This window comes from Metopolophium dirhodum, chromosome 1, assembly GCF_019925205.1.
Source record: "Metopolophium dirhodum isolate CAU chromosome 1, ASM1992520v1, whole genome shotgun sequence".
Classification (NCBI taxonomy): domain Eukaryota; kingdom Metazoa; phylum Arthropoda; class Insecta; order Hemiptera; family Aphididae; genus Metopolophium; species Metopolophium dirhodum.
Genome location: NC_083560.1, coordinates 5,004,676 through 5,024,379, shown reverse-complemented (window position 1 = coordinate 5,024,379; position 19,704 = coordinate 5,004,676).

The window sequence follows — 19,704 nt, the reverse complement described above, 5'->3', positions numbered from 1 at the left end:
ATTATAATAATATTGGTTTGCGTTGGACCTCACAGAAACCCCCCCATGAAAGTTCGCTACATCGGAGAGAGCTTTCATGGATGACGATGTTTGAACGCAAACTTAAATAATAATCAGTAATAATAATTGACGGGAATTTCATACGGGAGATGTGTTCGATCCGTTCTTATGATACCTGAGTGCTAACAATGACTTCAGCCTGCTGCAATGGTGAACTGATCGGTTCGTAGAACGGACGGAGGTGAATAATATTGTAAGTCCCAATAGTTCTGTTGGTGTTTGGATCTGCCAGAGTATATGCATTATCTTGACGACGGCTGGTGATCACGTAGGGCTCTTCGTATAGCAAGAAGAATTTCTGTATACATTTGTCGACGGAGGAACTTAGGCGATGCGTTTTCACCAACGCGCGGGTACCGATGACAAATGATAGGGGTACGCCCTGCTTGTCATGGCGGTGTTTTCTTCTTTCGGAATGTGTGAGCTGGATCTCTCGGGCCATGGTCAGTTTAGTTCTCTGTGCTAGAGGAAGACGAAGAGGAAACGAAACGACATTTGCGAATGGGTTATATTGTTTGACGGAAAGAAAAAGCTCTTGTGGGGTGTGGCCTGTTGACTCATGGACTGTGTTGTTTAACACCCATTCAATGTACGATACGTACCGTGGCCACTCTGTATGGTTTTCGTGGCAGTACGCCCGGAACATGCGTCCGAGTTCTCTCATTACTCTCTCAGCTAGATTGGACTGGGGATGGTACACAGACGTCATTGTTGGCGGTACACCGAGGGGCGAGGGCTAACAACCGATTCTGCCACACGTTGCTCCGGAACTGTACACCATGATCGGATACGAGGCATCGGGGTTTACCGTATGTGGATATATAATCATCAATCATACGATTGGTTACCACGACAGCGGTGGCCTTCTTCACTGGGTATAGACGGACAAATCGGGAGAAGTTATCTAGTACGGCAAAAATATATCGGACTTGGTTCCAACCCGGAGGGAGAGGGCCATATAGATCGACTAATACTCGCCCGAGTGGGACATCGGCCAGAACAGATCGCATTTCCCCTTCTATACGGACTGTAGACGCTTTAGTCTTCTGACACAACACACAACTTCGGACTACTTCTCGGATACGTGACTGAAAGCTTTTGAAAAAACAGAAATCACGTATGGCGAGTATGCACTTCTTTGGTCCGACATAGCCAAAATGACGATGCACCTGAGTGATCAGTTCGTCTACCCTGTTGATGGGGATGTAAACCAGCCATTGATCAGTAGACTTGTGTCGTCGATAAAACAGTACCCCCTCTACTAAGCTATAGTGTTCGAGATACGGGGTCTGCTGACTCTGGGGGTCTTTCAGCAACTGTTGAAGTCTATCGAGGTTAGGGTCCTCCCTTCTGGGACAAGCAAATTTATTTGAAAGACGATATTTGACGCTCAAACTCGGCTTGAACCTTTTTTGACGTGATTGTTAAAACACATGGACAACTGGATATCACCTTCTCCGCCTCCTCTCGTCCGGCAGAACTTCTGGATAGAGCATCAATAACATAATCTGAGCCGGGGATGTGTCTTACTTGTAGATTGAACTCTTGAAGGTGTAACGCCAATCGAGTTAATCGAGCGTTTCGCAGGTGACATTGGAATAAAAAAGTTAAGGCTTGATGATCAGTCAGGACAGTGACTGGGTATCCTAGGATGAATACCCGAAACTTCTCACAAGCAAAGACTATAGATAACAATTCCAATTCTGTTATGGAGTAATTACGCTCAGCGGTGTTTAACGTGCGGCTAGCAAAAGATATGGTACGTCGGTCTCCTTTTGGAGAGATTTGAAACAGCTCAGCACCGAGTCCAACTTTACTCGCATCAGTCTGAAGGTAAAACCTCTGGTCGAAATGTGGGTGTGACAGATATTGTTCTGTGAATGATTCATGGACCGCATTAAATAGCTTCAGCTCTTCATACCCAAAACGCCAAGTACAATCTTTTTAGATGAGTTCAATAAGCGGGCTTATAATTGAGGCATGGTGACACGAAAATTTTCGATAGAAATTACAAAAACCTATAAATAATTGTAGCTCTTTTTTATTCCGAGGTTGGGGAAACTCACGAATAGCTTGAAGCTTTAACGGATCCATAGACATTTCAAGTGGAAACAAAATGTGTCCGAGGAACTTGATCTTTTGTCGGAGAAACTCACACTTAGACAATTTCAATGTCATTCCTGACATGGATATTCTCTTAAACAAAGCGACGAGGCGTACAAGATGATCGTCAAACGAGATGGATGAAATTAAAACGTCGTCGACATATATGTGCAGATCGCCTTGGTTGTTATCTGTCCCATTGATTTTAATGTTTAGCACAGCCTCTAATGCTTTGCCGAATGCTGTATTCGAAATGTTTAGACCAAAAGGTACGACGCAGAACTGATAAGTCCACCCTTCAAAAACAAACGCTGTGAATTTACGTACTGTGGGATGTAACGGCACTTGCCAATATCCGGCACTAAAATCCAGACTGGAGAAAATTCTTTTCTCCCCGAACCGAGCTAAAAGTTGGTCAAGTGGAGGGGACGTATCGCGCATCGGTAAAATTAACCGATTCACGCGTCGGGCATCGAGACATAAACGAACTGATCCATCCGCTTTCGCTACACATACAATCGGGTTGCAGTAAGGGGAGGAACATCGTTCGACAACCCCCCATGAAAGCATTCGTTGGAGTTCCTTTTCAACAGCAGGTCTACGGGAGAATGGTATTGGGTATGGTTTCACTTTGAAAGGTACATCTTCTGATACTTCAAAACAGCAACTGTATAATTTGTTTAGCTCAGGTCGATCATCAAAAATGCTATGATATTGGTCCAGTAGACTTATGAGTTTTGATCGTTCCTTATCCGGTACTTCGTGGAAATTTACTATACACTCGGGCCATAGTTTTGCAAGTGGATCGGTAACTGGTTGTGTATGATCGACACAGTCCAATGGGTCACACGGAACGGATGTCAGCGTAGAGACTTGCTTTACGAAAGAAATGTCAGATATGCAGTGTTCCATTGCAGTAGGCATGAGTCGGTCTAGTACATGATGTACGATGATCTGGGTTGTCTGGGTAGATGTGATATCTCCGATCTCTGGTCGGAATGGCAAAACGGTGTTCCATTTCGGGAACTCGACCTGGTGGGTTACATAATTCAAAACGACACCGTATTGGATAAGCCAGTCATCGCCGAGAATCATTTCAGTGGACAGATTGGGAATAACCAGAAAAATCCCTGGAGCTTCATGTCCAAACACACTTAGTGGTACATACACTTGCCGGGTGATCTTCTTACTTCGACCTTGGATGGCGGTGGAAATAGTGACCCCCGTTACGGGAAGCGTAGACAGTTTCGATGCGGTGTTAGTTTGACTCTTCAGGGTCGTGAAAAATTGTTTGGAGACCGCAGATATGGACGCACCAGAATCCAACAGTGCGGACGTACTTATTCCGACAATTTCGACGTGAAGCTCAGGACGTTTGACAGTGCGTTCAGGAAATTTAATGGGAGACGAAAATGGTTGGTTGCAGACAGATGGGTTTTGGCTCTCGTCACGTGCTGCAATCACTGGCGAGAAGCTTCCTCGTTTCCCGACACATTTAATTGATGAATGGGCGGGGCGGCGGTAGTAGCAGACTGATTCCTCGGTGGCTACCCTCAATTGTACCCTCCGCGATAGCTTTGTCGGTTGTCCTGTGCCCTCCGTTTGTTTTGTTGATTGGGTTGAATATTGTTGTGATGTGGTCGGTGATCATCCTGACGTGGCTCGCAGAACGATGTGGACTCTTCGAATTCAGTCAAAACAGCTAACAATTCGTTTGTATCACGTGGTCCGCGTCCTCGTAGGGCCATACTAAGGGGAATCGGATAGTGTTGTATTATTGTCGAAACCAAATCAATTGGGTCAATGGATGGTGACAGATACTTTGCCCCGGCAATCCATTCCATGGCGTGCGTTGCGAGACCATCGTATCTCGTGTATTGAAATGGCCGAAACGCCTTGTTGCGAGTCTTACGTTGAGTCGCATCGGACCAAAAACGTTGACGGAATAATATTCGGAAATCATCGTAGCTCGGAGGGGTGGGGATTAGTGAATCGAACCACAGACGAGTATCTCCATTAAGTCTACGTTGTGCAGAAATTAATTGTTGGTCTGCTGACATTGGAACATTCTCAAAATATACATCTAGCTGGCGGATAAAACGTTCTGGATGGATGGAACGGGTTTGTCCTGAGAATTCCGACACAGCATCGTTGAGGCGTTCTTGAGACCCAAAAAAAGACGAATGACCCTGACCTGTGATATTCAACATTGTATAATTACCCACGGGATTCATTGTTGATGATGTAGGTATGGTGTTCCCCTTAAATGATTGAAAACCTTGGGACATATCTGGCGGTGCTGGGGTGTGCGTTGGTAACCCAGCTGTCTCATTGGCGGGTGGTGTTGGATTTGGTTGTTCGACAAAACGGTTCAAATCACTCCGGATTGTACGAACATCGTCCTCCAGCGATATTATACGGTTGGTGTTGCGTCCGATAGTTTCGTTCAGTTTAACCGTTTGATGTTCAGAACGGGCCATGTCATCTTCTAATTTTGTGGTTCGTGTATCAATTGACTGCCACCTCTCCAAACATTCATCCCACCGCGCAGTCATATCCTCCCTCATGGCCCGGATTCCGGCTTCATTGAACCGTTGACTTGCCAGTAACTGCTTAAACATATTCTGAATCGTTTGATGGGGGGTGCTCGGCTTGGATGTGGATTGACTAGAGATCATCTTTACAGTCTCAGTGGTTCCAGTATCAATAGACGTTGTGACAACAGGAGGCATGTTGGATCCGGACGGGGTTAAAATTTCTGGTTGGAGAATTTGATCGATTAATCGGACTGGTGGCTTGGTGTTTCTTTTCCCGGCACTGTCCATCCACGAACAGGTCAACCAATATAGATGCTATGACTGATGAGATTCCAAAAAAAAAACAGAAAACCCACAACGAGACGTTCGAAACGTTACAGAAAACGGTCAACAAATTATATTGAGGACAAAAAAAAAACAATATTAATACGACTGCCGAACAGCGAGAAAAATAAATAAATAAGTATCTAATTGTCTTACGACAAAAGATTAATTAAGAAAAAAACAATATGTAAAACGAGAATGAGTATCCTAGGACAAATATGTCGATAGCAAAATAAGTCAGGAAATAAATCTATCAATGAAAAAGATCACCGGTAACGCCGGGACGACACATGAACAACACACTAGTTTGTTTGGTAATAAAATTTTGAAAATCACCGTGGCGCGGGATATATTAGAATGTATGTGCATAATTCAAATGAATAGTATAATAAAAAATAATAACTAAAGAGTACGAAAATAACTCAATACTACACGAATAATAGTTGTACTCATACAGTACTAGGAGAATACAAAAATAATTATTCGTGTTGAACGACAACAAACAGAGTCGTTAGTACGGAATAATACGAAAACGCGACAATCGTCGAGACTGAAACCACAACTCGATAACCATTAATAAAATAAAATGGATATAGTGTTAGGCACCACGCCAAGTAATCATTTTACGCTCCTACTAAGTAGGCACAAATACTCCTGACGACCCCCATACGTGCACGGGACGTACAAACGACGGCACCGGTGTGCGACAACCTACATTGTGGGTGACGATAATCACCGCGGGCTACAACGTATGGCAAATTTATAACTAACCGTCGGTGTGTGTACGGGCCTAACATGGATCATTAATTTTTGGTCAGTCTACCAACCGGGACTCGACTACGTATAAAGTACAAAAAAATCATTGTTGCAAAAATAAAACATTAATAAAAAACTAAATTGCACGCGCGTGGATCTATACGTGGACGGAAAAATTGTCGTCAGACAGTATACCAGGCGAACAAAACAAAATCTCGACTGATGGGCTATATGAGCATGATCAGGAATAAACTAAATAAATATGCAATACGATAATAATGATGATGTACGTAGAACGTTGATACTATCAGAATTTACTAAACAAAATAATATGGGGAACGACCGAACAGCTGTGGTGGAACGATACGCACCCAAAAATAGAACATTAATATTATACAGATAGTCAGCGGCGCGGCGGTAGACCGATAAAAATAAAGTGCTACTGGTTATGTAAGTGAACCAGGTAAAATGGGATGAGATATATATATACAGGCACACGTCGACGTGTACAGATAAGCACTTTACATTACGCCCCATCTCCGCCGATCAAACTTGCACCATGATGACGAGACACCTCCTGTCGATGGTGAACACCTGGATAGCAGTTTCGCGGCTTTAGCAAAGCACGGGGCAAAGCACGGCATAAAGCGGAGATCGTGAACTATATACCTATACATATTACAAATATATAGCCTTGTATTATAAATCGTGACGGATTTTCGTCTTATGGCTCGTGTGTCGCGGCCTTGAAAATTTACTCCCAGCGCGCGTATAGAAGATTCACTTCAATAATGTACAAATCGAAATAGTCAAAATTTATCATTCATGAATATCAAACAATAATAATTGTAGGTACCTATAAAATATTTATAAATAATAAGTAATAACTAATGAGTACTTAGTAAGTAGGGGCTTCAAGGGCTCGTATATATTGATGTCTTTATAACGTGGGAGTTTAAATAAACATGGTACATTGTTACCCCTACGTATATTATTATTAATTAGTACCTAATTAGTTAATACGACATTATTAGTTTTTATCTATAAAAATAAATACGACATTTTTCGTAAATGTATCTTTTTTTCTAATAGTATTATATTTTACGAACTTATAACTACTTGTATAAATAATATTTGGATAATATGAAAATTCAAAATTAACTTAATTGGGATTATAAAAAAAAAAATATAAGTTGATTTTAAGTTAACGTAGATACAAATGAGTTAGGTTAAAGTTAAGTTAATTAAAACAACCAACTAGTAAGTTAAATTAATAAGTTAAAAATATCTTAACTTTTAACTTATTAACTCGTTAATTCCCATTCTTGCCTTTTAGGATAGTTAAAATGCTTAGATTTTCTTCAACAGTATCTTTTCTAATAGGAAAATGAATCTAGATTGGATTTTGAAGGGGTAAAAGTAAAAATTCCCCAGTAGTTTTCAAAAGCAGCATCAAAAACAAAAGAAAAATTAAGGAAAAATGGTTATCGACAAAATCGATTTTGGTTTTTGGTGTAACTCAAAAACAAATGACCGTAGACACAGAAACTTTCAATGAATATTAGCATTTTTTATACACGATAAGCTTTTCAAAATATTTTTAGCATTTTTGACTTGTTTTGAGCGGTTTACGGACATTTTCAGTTTCCAATTGTTTTAGGTTTTTTCTCTATAAATATCAATGAAATTGTATTCGTTGGGTCAAAAAGTTAGAAAATTTAGTACAAGACTTCTAATATATTGTTACAATGACAGTGAAAAATATTAAAAATACCTTGTCACAATTTTTTTTGATAAGCATTTAAAGTTCAGATTTTGACAAAAAACGTAAAAATCATGTGCAAATTATTTTGAGTTAGAAATTCATAAAAATTTAACTATTTAAATATAAGATTTAAAATGTAATACAAGCATCCTTATAAGTTTATCTACCTTTATCAACAAAAAAATATCTTTAAAATGTTACAATGCAGTTGAAAAATATTAAAAATACATAAGTACAAATTTTTTTTATAAGCATTTAAAGTTCGAATTTTGACAAAATTTATCAAATTTAAAATTTCATAATTATTTTGTAGTTAAAAATGTATAAAATGTTCAACTTTTTTAGTTATAAAAGGATTGAAAATTTAAAACAAGATTCCACGTAAATAGGTTGTATATTATAAATTACTTTATTCATCTTAATATCATCAAATATACTTAGTAATATCACAGTGGCGCCGAAGTCCATGTTTATGTATGGCAGCTGCCATACATATAAACATTTAGCTGGGGGGTGGGTTCATAGGAAAATAAAATTATGAAAATTAATAGGAATAGGATCCCAAATTATTAAGTAATATTGCCCATCGAGAGTAATAACAATATTAATATTGATCTTAGATAATTTGTAAAATGGTAGATAATATATATATATCAAAATAAATATATAGACATGAAGTTAATAACTTTTACTCTATAAAGAAAATATGCAAGGTTTATTGATGTTAATAAATATGATAACATTTTAAATTATTTAGTATTTTATTTCTTAAATTGAGTTAAATCTATAAGAATTAAGTCAGTATTTCTTTTTTATTCTTAAATAAAGATGAAGAGATACAGTGATTTTAGGATTTAGCTAAAAAATATGGTTATATGGGTTACACCACTACACCAGTTATGGGTAAATGAGTACAAATCACTGACTGTTCAACATTGAATTTACTTGTATATGCCTTTTAAATTTAAAATTACCAGGCAATTGTTTGGACTATTAATATCTATTATGATCGAGGGGATTATACCAGTTGGCCACTTTCTTATATATCAAGGCTCTCTAATAAATTCTAATAGATTCTATTAGTGTTTAAGCCAGGTCTTGTATTTGAAAAAAATTCTGTTTTATGTTATTTACAATTAAAACGTTACACAATGTTTGCGTTTATTTTAATTCTGAATTAAAACATTATCCAAGTTTTGCGTTTATCTTTATATTGAATTAAAACGTTATCTAAGTTTTGTGATTATTGTTATTTAGAACTAAAACGTTATACAAGTTTTGCGTTTATAGTTATTTAAAATTGTGTAAATACCTATTAAATTTAAAAATAATAACTAATGTGGGTAATGGCCCAGATACGGAATATAATATAATCGATTTTTAGATTGTTTGCATGAAATAAATGTTTCTACAAAACCAATAGACCTTTTAAATAAATAGATTTAAAAATATTTCGTTTTGCGTTATGTTTTGTTTAATGGTTTATAATATAGTTTGTTATATATTTTTTTTATTGCTTTCCGTTAAAATTACGTTTACAAATTACAATCGTTTTTCGTCAAACATAACGTTATGATAACGTTTGTAAGTCCTGGATTAAGCTGAAATTGACATATTATTATCAAATTTAAAGGTTAGACATTTAAAACAATGTAAATCTTTAAAATGCTTATAATTTGCTTTATAATTAAATATCAAAAATAAACCTATTGTGGGGCCCTGGGTTTTTACCTTTAAATTTGATTAAAGGTCGATTCGCTCTAATATTGAAAATAACAGTAAAACGGACTCATCTAAACGTAAAATTTGGTATGTTACCTATGTGTTAGTAAGACGGAGATAACACATATGGGAGATAATGTCATCTTAAGTTATTCAATAACATAATGTAACAAATATTGTCTGTGGTCCAAACGCAACATAGCAAATTTGTGTTTAGTATAACCAATCCTTCCTGGGTAAATTTTATTTTGAGTTTTATTTTATTATTTTATAATTTTATGTTATATGAATCAAAAGTTGTCCTTGTAATCCATTTTTTAGAGTACCTACAAAAATTGCATTTTGAATTGAAATTGGAGCCCTAGCCATAACTCATTTTTATAGATAAATATTTTATATTTATCTAATAAATTTAATTATTAACTACTTATTACAAATTTGGTGTTGATGTATTATTAAATGACTCATACGAAAGGAAGATAACATTTCATTATTTTATCTGTACAGTGAACACGTAAATTAAAAAATATAAATAATTATTCTAAATAGAACTTTATTTTATTTTATCAGTTATAGTCTATACACTATACAGTTAAGATATGAATACCCCTCCATCCTGAGTAATGTAATTTGAAACAAAATTAATTTATAACTACACGTAATTATAAAGTAGTTACAATCAGTTTGATAACTTATCATAAATTGGACATTTCAGATCATAAAATATTAATAATCACATTCATGTCAACTCTAGCATCACAATATTTGAATGTGAATATTTGTGGTTGCATATATTTTATACTAAATGGTAATAGTAATATAATATAAAATCTGAAATGTATTTTGTCAATTTAGTATATGTTTGACACTCGTCTTGTCGTCTTTGACCTTAAACGTGTATTTGGCGTTCGCGAGTTTAAGTGTAAGTTTGACAAAGCTTGCTCAGGTCAGAAAACTTTTCGAGATAACACGCCAGCCGATTCACCAGAACAATACTATAAACGTACTATTTTTTTTCCATTATTGGATCATTTTATTCTTCAACTAGAAGAAAGTTTTCCCAAACATCATCGTGTAATGTCCACTTTACAATCATTAATTCGTAAGTACATAACTCAAAATACTGCATATTTAAACAAATTTACGGAATGTGCACTGTTTTACAAACCATTATTACCTCATTTTGATACCGAGATTAAAATCTGGCAAACACAGTGGCAAAATGTATCTGATGATGATCATCCAAAATGTTCATTAACTACTTTAAGTCAAATGTCTAGCGATTTCTATCAGAATATAAAGTGTCTTTTAACAATATAAGCTACTTTGCCTGTAACGACTGTTACTGCAGAGCGTTCATTTTCAACATTGCGGAGACTGAAAACCTATTTAAGAAATAGTATTGGACAAGACCGACTGACAGGATTAGCGTTCATGAATATTTATAGAAATTATGACATTGATATTGGCGAAGTCATCAACATATTTGCAAGACTACCTCGAAAATTAGAGTTTATATTATAAAAATACATATTTTTAAAGATTATTTAAATTTTTTTTTTAATAATGACGTTTTTATGAGAAATAAATAGTACTCTAATTGAAATTATGTAAACTTCTTGTTAGGTTAGATTATATACGAAAATGTATATTATGTATTTATCATGTACAAAAATGTACAACCTAACACCCCCCCCCCCTCCCTATATTTTTTTGTGTACGCGCTGGTACCATTCAAATGTTGAAATCTTAAGCCTCCACGGGGAAGACGTCGGCAGGTATGACAACAAGTGACAAAGATAATCTATCACTTGGGTACCATATCGTTGGGAGAAAAGCCAGTAAGGCACAACACAAATACCTTATACCTAATATTAAATAAAATATAATGTACGACATTCGAGTAGGTAGGTACAGGCAGCGTCGTCGTTTGTAAGTTACCTTGGAAAATTGTTCCTTGAGCTCGTCGTCAGCCGCAACGACGTCAGCGCTGCCGTTGAGTGCCTTGACGTAGTTAGAGACCTTAGACATTTTTCAGGACTAACAGATCACGCGATGGCGGGTGGAAGGTGTCTAACACGAATTGCTGCGGTCGAAACTAGAAAGCGACTGATCATTTCTGCAACAACGATGATGGTGACGCGGCGCCGACGGTTTACGACGAGAGCCCGAACGGCATAAGGATTTTCGATATTGGTACTTATAACGTCGAACGGCAAAAACGAAACTGTTGTTGACGGTCTGTAGTTCTGTACTCTGTAGTAAGCAAGTGACGACGAGGCGGGAATGAGGCACCCCTCCGTACTGCTGACGAGGACTAACGTGTGACGACTGACGAGTGACGACGTGTTCTGGGCGCGGAGTGTTCACGGAGCAGAGTAGTCATAGGTGGAGGCGGAAGATTCACCGCCGCTGTGTGGACTGCGCACACTAAACTGACGATAAAGCGATGTTTGTGTTGAGATGGTTTGTCGTCTTTGTCTATCGCATGCGTGATACCTATAATATTATACGAATTTATTCTGCTAGAACGACGACGTGTTCTATTTCCAACACGCCGATGACCGATCGATCTATTAGGCCAGGGGTCGGCAACCTTTTTACCTACACGGGCCATAATTTGTTTCAGTTTTTTATGGAGGGCCGCATACAAAATTAAAATATTAAAAATATAATTTTAACATATAATACTAATATATTTACAGATAGCAACATACATATTATGAGTTCAACATTGCGGTTGTCCTTATTAACTAATTTTTAATTAAATACATTAGTAGAGAAAATTTAGAAGTTTAAAAATAATTATTAATTAATTCTTGAATGCATTTTAGTATACAAATATTAAGTTACTAGTGTGATTTTTGAGGTTTAATTTTTCCTGCCAATTCGTTTATATCCGCTTTTATATTGGATGTTGATATCCTTAAAACGGCATTCAAGTGTTCATCGCTTAACCGTGAACAATATTTATTTTTTCGAAATTTAAGTATTGAGAATGTCTGCTCACAAATATATGTGCTACCGAAAGCAGTAATCATTTTTTTAGCAAAACTTTTGATGCCTTTAAAATCTATTTCAGAAATACTTAAATAAAATATTTTTAGGTCATTACTTTCTTTAAAAGCATTTTAAGAATATCGTTGTTTTACAATTCTATGACTTCCATCTGTAAATTAGATTCAACATCGTCAATGTCGAGTTTACCAAAAAAATTATACTATAATATCATATTAGGTACCAATCATATTTTCGTCAGCAAGTTGAAGCTGGGAAAATAATTTTAAAATAAATTTCAAAGGTCAACCACATATTCTACTTGATTATTATATCATTTATCAAAACAATATTTTATCTCTATTAGAAATATTTAGTAAAAGACAAATTATTAACATAAATTATTGAAGGTTGCCATCCCTTGAAGGCTGTGTAAATCTGTGCGTATTAAGTGATCATTAGTGTGAGTGACTGAGTGTAAATAAATAGCGAAGCGCACCCGTACGTACACGCACATGTCAGTAACACAGCATTTTACACGCTATTTATTATTACAAATGTGAATTTGTGTGAAACACTGAAACTTAGTTTTGTATTTCCAATAATATAGCTTACTGAGTGACATTACAGTATGAACACTTATTATACAAATTGAAGAGAAGAAGTTTATCTAGGCTTGTATAGGAGTCGATTTTCGATTTTTTATTTTCAAAGTTCAATACCTATTTAACTCTAAAAACTTGTGATATTTTACTTTTTCAATTTAAATTATGGAGTTTAGTAATTAAAATATTTAAAATTGACTTTTGAACAGGAATAAATTAACTTTTCTTCTACAATATTGATAATGGGTGTATTTACTCTCAAACCGCTCAATAAACCATATTATTGGAAATACGAAAGTACATTTTCATAGAATTTTTCAATGCTATTCATACCCCTTAATAGAATACCACACACGCACTCCGGTTTTCTCTGTCTTATAGTACGCACATAATGCATGGACGGAAATGAAAACCTGGTACTATTATTGCCTATTGGTGGAGGGTTAAGTAATATTTATATGTATCTACACATGGACAAAAAAACTGCTTTAAAATAACAGTTACAAGTTTATAACAAATAACATTACAAAAATTCTGAAGTTTTTGAGGTTTTTAGTTTTTTGGATGACAGTAAACCTACATTTTTTATTTTAATCCCGGAGCAGAATATTTTTCTGTTCATTTCAGTGTAAATATAGAAAATGAGGAAGTCGTTTTGTTGTATAATGGTAGATTTTTAGTTACTCATTGTGCTCACCGTATTGTACAATGGATGTGCTTAAATTGAATTAAATGATTTAAACTAGGAAACTGCATGGCATCCTATATTTCTAAAGATATACATTAATTGTTTATATAAGGTTCATTTAGAATTTAGAAATCTGATGGCGTGGTATACCTAAATGGCTTAAAATTCGTTAAAATATTTTGAATATTTTATCGTTTATGGAAAATAATAAAGTACGTAAAAACGTAATGGTGAAAAGTTTCAAATTCCTATAGGCTACAATATTAAGGCTACTATATTAAGATTTTTTATAATTACAAAATAATAACTAAAATTGTTATTTTCGTTTACATATTATCTAATTTATAAGAGGGTCACTGGGTGGATTTTACCCTTAGGTCATGAAGCTTAACTCAAATAACAACAATTAAACTTATTTTACGAAAATTGAATAAATTAATCTATGCATGTTTAAATATACATATATATAAAGTATACCTACACAAGTACACAGTACCTACATAATATAGGGTTTTAAAGTATACAACTTATAAGGAAATTTGTATTATAAATTTTAAGCTTTTTGACCAATCATACAACTTTTTATTAATATTTATAGAAAAAAATCAAAAACTGCAAAATGCTTACAAATACTTTAAAATTAGTCGAAATATTTTAAAAATATTGTGTATAGAAAATGATAAGTTAAGTAATACAGTGGAATGTTTCAAGTTTCTATAGTTAATACCTTTTAATATTGACAATAGGCTAAAATGTTTGATTAGAAATGGTTACTACACTTTTGAATTAGTTTTATGTACATGTCATGTGTGTGTATTTTTTATATTTTTATTTCTGAAAACACATTTTATTGTACCTAGAAAAAACGTTTTAAACTCTAATTACGTGGGAGGTTTTTGGTAGAAAATTGTAACTAGTTAGTACTTTGACGCCTCAAAAGTTTATTTTTCTGACGTTTTATGAAAATGATTAACTATAGAGATATTCAATTTTCACCAATATCTCCATTCACTAGACATGATGATAGGTATAATGTCAAATTATTTTGTCTCTTTTTGTGCTGGTTTTTGGATATTAATTGTCATTTTTGACGTTTTAGTTTTTTCGTATATATAATCAAACATAATTTTATTCTTGAGTAAAAAGCATTATCATTTAATACATGATGTATACATGATGTATACATTATTACATGATGTATTAATTTTTATTAATTAGTCATTACAGCAAATGAACAATTAAAAATATTATATAGTCACAATTTGTTTAAATTTTTTAAAATTTGTTATAATCGAAAAAAATTGCAAATTATTTGAGGTATAGTTAAAAATTCATAACAATTTACTGGAAAAAAAAGTTTGGGCATAAAGCCACGTTTATGTTCTAGAGTCGTTTGAAAACCAAATGTTAAGAAAATGAAATATTTGTTCTTAACATTTATCGATCAACAATTTTATTTATTTTATTGTGATTTGAAAAGTATTAATAGTATAGAATTGGAAACGTTTTGCGATCACGTATATTATTATTTTTTTTATAAGTAATAAGTATAGGTACCTAGTAATACCGAACTATGATTTGGTTAAGGGGTACGACACTGGGACCGTGTGAGGAACTTATTTGTATTCCCTATCGATCCTTATTATCTTAAATTTATTTATTAATTGTCGACAGCTGCGATATAAAAGTATATATAGTATAATACAAAAAAAAAAAATCAATAAAAAGTACCCACCTAAGTGCCAATCTTTAGTATCGTTTTTCCAGGCAAATCATTGAAATTTTTATTTAAATTACAATTGCGTTAGGTACCTAAAATTATTTTTATCATATTATATTATTTTTTCATTAATTAAGTAGTGCGTTACAAATAATGTTACTTTTTTTTATCATTGTATAAACAGTTATAATTTTCTTTGAACGATATTCAATTCATATGATTCAATTATTATGTATATATTTTACAATCATAAACCTAGAGATAATAGACCTATTATGTACAAATGTGCAATCAGTAAGTCATTAATCATAATTAATTTTAATTAAATTTTATTTTTAAACCGAACTTTTTTCTATCTGCTGATAGAGTGATTACTTTTATTCCTGAATTGTTATCGGAATCGAAAATAAATATAATTGATTTTTAATTTTTCTGAAATATCCCAACGACATGTCTTTGTAATACATTCAAAACTATTATTTTAATAACGTGGAAAACAACGCGTTAGTGCGTTATTTCATAGAAATTACTTTAAAAAAGTAATTTTGTTACAGTTGCGTTGCTTTAAGTAAAATGTAATAAAATTACTGCTGTGTTACTGAAAAAAGTAATTACGTTACAGTAATTTGTAATTTGCGTTACGTTACTACCCAACACTGGGCATTAAATACATGCCTACATGTTTCGTATTTGTTATGACGTATGACTTATTATTAGGGAGCGGATGTTTATGCTCCAAAAAATTTTAAAATATGCATGCAATTAAGCTCTAAAAAGTATAAAAATATGCTTAGAATTTATTTATATATGCATCAATAAAATGTTTATTTAAAACTTATTTTGTTAATTAAAAATTTAAAAAATATAAGAAAAATATGAATTTCAAATGCTCATAAAAATTTTCTTTGAATTTTTTGCAGACATTTTTTTTTGTTTGTAACTTATGGATAATCTTGTATTACATTTTCAAATCTTAGATTTAAAAAGAAAAATTTTTATGAATTCTCAACTTAAAATAATTTGCTAATTTTCGTGATTTTTCCTTATTTTGTCAAGATTTGAACTTTAAATGCTTATAAATAAAATCTGTAACAAAGGATTTTTAAAAAACTTATAAAATTGGAAAGTGAAAATGTTCATAAATAATTCAAAACAAATCAAAAAATGTTTAAGTACCAACTAGATTCACTTTCCCATCAGAAAAGATACTGTTGAAGAAAGTCTTATTATTTTTACTGTCCTAAAAGGTGATGACGGACGCAACAAAAAAAAAACACACACACACATTGTAAAATCAATACATTCATATCGTTCACTCAGAATCTAAAAAATACAAAAAAAACTAGAATATTTCAAATGCCTATATAAATAGCAAAAAAAAATTAACGAAAAATTTAAAAAATTTGTAGGTATGTTTTAGTCCTGTAGAATTTTGTTTACTGATATTTGAAGAAAAATTTACGGAGAACCTTGCACCAAATTTTCAAACCTTAGGTATAAATACTTAAAGCTTTATGAATTTTCAACTACAAACTCATTTCAAATGTTTTCAATTTTAAAAATTTGAACTTTCTACGCTTATAAAAAAAAATTGTGACCTACGACTTGATTTTTTTTAATGGTGATATACACCTTATGATGACCCTTATCAAGACGACGCCGCCAATAATAATATATACGTTCAATTGTAAGCAACTTACTGTGGTCCTGTGTACCGTCATACGGTATCTATTATCACGTATTGTATATTGTATAACGCTGTTGTCTTTGGCGTAACTAGGATTGAATAGTTACAGGGGCTAGAGTCCTAGAAAACCAAAGTGTTGAAATACACCGTGGAGGGCAAAGCCCCCCCCCCCCACAACCCCCTAATCAGTGTAACTGAAATTTAATAGTCACAAAAACTTTGCTAAAATCAAGTATCTATACTTCAAACACTCACAACAATTTAATTCGACTTTCTTGTAGACATTTTTTTTGATAAAGGAAGACAAACTTATGAGTTATGAGCAATCTTGTATTAAGTTTTCAAATCTTAGATTTAAAAAAAAACAATTTTTACGAATTTATAATTTAAAATAATTCCCACGTTTTCGTCATTTTTACGTATTGCGTCAAAATACGAACTTTAAATGCTTATAAAAAAGTGACTTATGTATTTTTAATATTTTTCAACTGCTATTGTAACATTATAATAGGAGCCTTGTATTATGTTTTTAACTAACAACATTTTATTGATATTTATAGAAAAAATTGAACATTTTGAAAATTGTATCGTGTAAGGAAAATGCAAATACAATGCTAAGGTAAAACATTCAGTGAAAATGTCATGTACTTCATTCTACGGCTATTATCGATTTTGCGTAAAAATTACCGTTTTTCCTTAATTTATTTTAGTTTTTTCCGGTGCTTTTGAAAACTACTGAGAATTTTTACTTTTGATCACACAGTACATGCAACCAGTGGCGCCGAACGTGTACTTTTATGGGGCGATTCGCCCCAGTATTTTATTAGGTGAGTGGTGGGTGTCGGGTGAATGGGTCTTGTGTGGATGGGTGTCAGGGTGTATACATTGAAAGTATTGACACTTTAGTTTGTAAATCTTAGAGGTAATTAGTATACCAATAGGTATAATGTGTCTATTAGTAACTACTAACTAGTTGTTCTATGTAAGTATTAATAATTGATCAGAACGTAACAGGTTAAATAGCGAGCGGCTTTGTGATAGTTGAATCATGTAGGTGATGGTGGTAAGTAATTTTAAACTTTGCCCCACCAAATGAAATACAAGTCGGCGCCACTGCATGCAACCATTATAACTATATTATAAGAATAGGTAGGTACGCCAATAAGGGTACCTATTTAAATATAATATTATAATGATGGGCCATAGCCCATAGGGGCGTTATATAAGCTTGAAGCTAATATGCAATAAGCAGATAAGCTATACACAACACGCACATTTCTTCCGCGAAAACTATGACCAATATTACGATTAATTCGTACTTGGTACATCCACGTATATTATATTATATTTTATATTATTATAATTTATAATATAATAATCATTACCTATTAATTAGCCTTTTTAGCCCAACAAATACAATTTTATTAATATTATATATTGATATAATTAAAATTTGAAATTGTCCGTAAATAGCTCAAAATAAATCAAACATTTTTCAAATTTTTTGGTGTATAGTCATAGGGTTTTAATATTTCATGAAATATTTCGTTTCCATGCAAAATAAAAATAAATTGTTTATTATATCTAAAAGTTTATAGTCATCAACTTCCAAGTGAACATTTTTAAAAGTTGGTTTAGTGTATGTAACAAAAAAAATATGCAACATATTTACATATAATTTATAAGTTGTTTAACAAATCTATAATATAATTGCATATTATATTCACAATGTATAGACATAAATCACTCTTAATAGTTGTGAATAGTGACCTTTTACAATATACAAAATATAATCTAAGTAGGTATTAAATAAAAGAGCATTTTCACATCACTCAGCCATAATACACACATATATACGACTTTTGTACATTTTATAACTACTGAAAATACACTATTATTTCATTCACTGTTGAAATTGACTTCAACTTAATGGTTTAAATAATTCAAACTTTTGGGTCGCTGATGATCCGCATACAACAACATTTTAAAACTCATATAAAAAATGTTTTTACTCTCAAAATAATGCCAGGAATATTTTAATTATAAAATAAATATTATAATTTGTTATATGAAGAGCATGCACTTACTTACACAATTTATATCTAGATCCACCCCTGCTATAATAGGTAATAAATAATTAAAAACATATTTACTATGAATAATAATATGTTCACTTTTTATTACACATTATAATTTAATGTAAGTATCTCATTTTTTTTAAATAATATAAATAAAGCAATAACAAAATATTTGATTTTATGAAAATTGCTTTGACAATTTACAATATTTATTTCGATCCACGGGTGACGACTGACGACTGACAACAGAATAACTGTAAATGACAAAATAATATCGAAAAACGACGGCTGTTTCGGCCGGGCTGTATAATAAATTGTTTAGGTATTAGCTGGATAACGGATAACGAATCGAGTAATCGACAGACTTCAATACGATTTCCTAGACTTGACTCAAGTCACTCGATGTTATACAGCTCTAAATATAGAGTCCGTTTCCTTGATATTTCTGTTCCAGAATAATTATTATATTTTTATATCTATAATACTAATATCGCAGACGCCGCGCGTATACGGGCAAACGCTGCACGTAAAAATATAATTAATCTATAATCTACCTATATAAGCGTGTCGGTCATTTTTCTAGTTATTAAATTAATTTTATTTTAAAGTGATTTAATTTTACTAGAACTTTGTTTTATCAAAAGCTAAAATTGTATTCTATA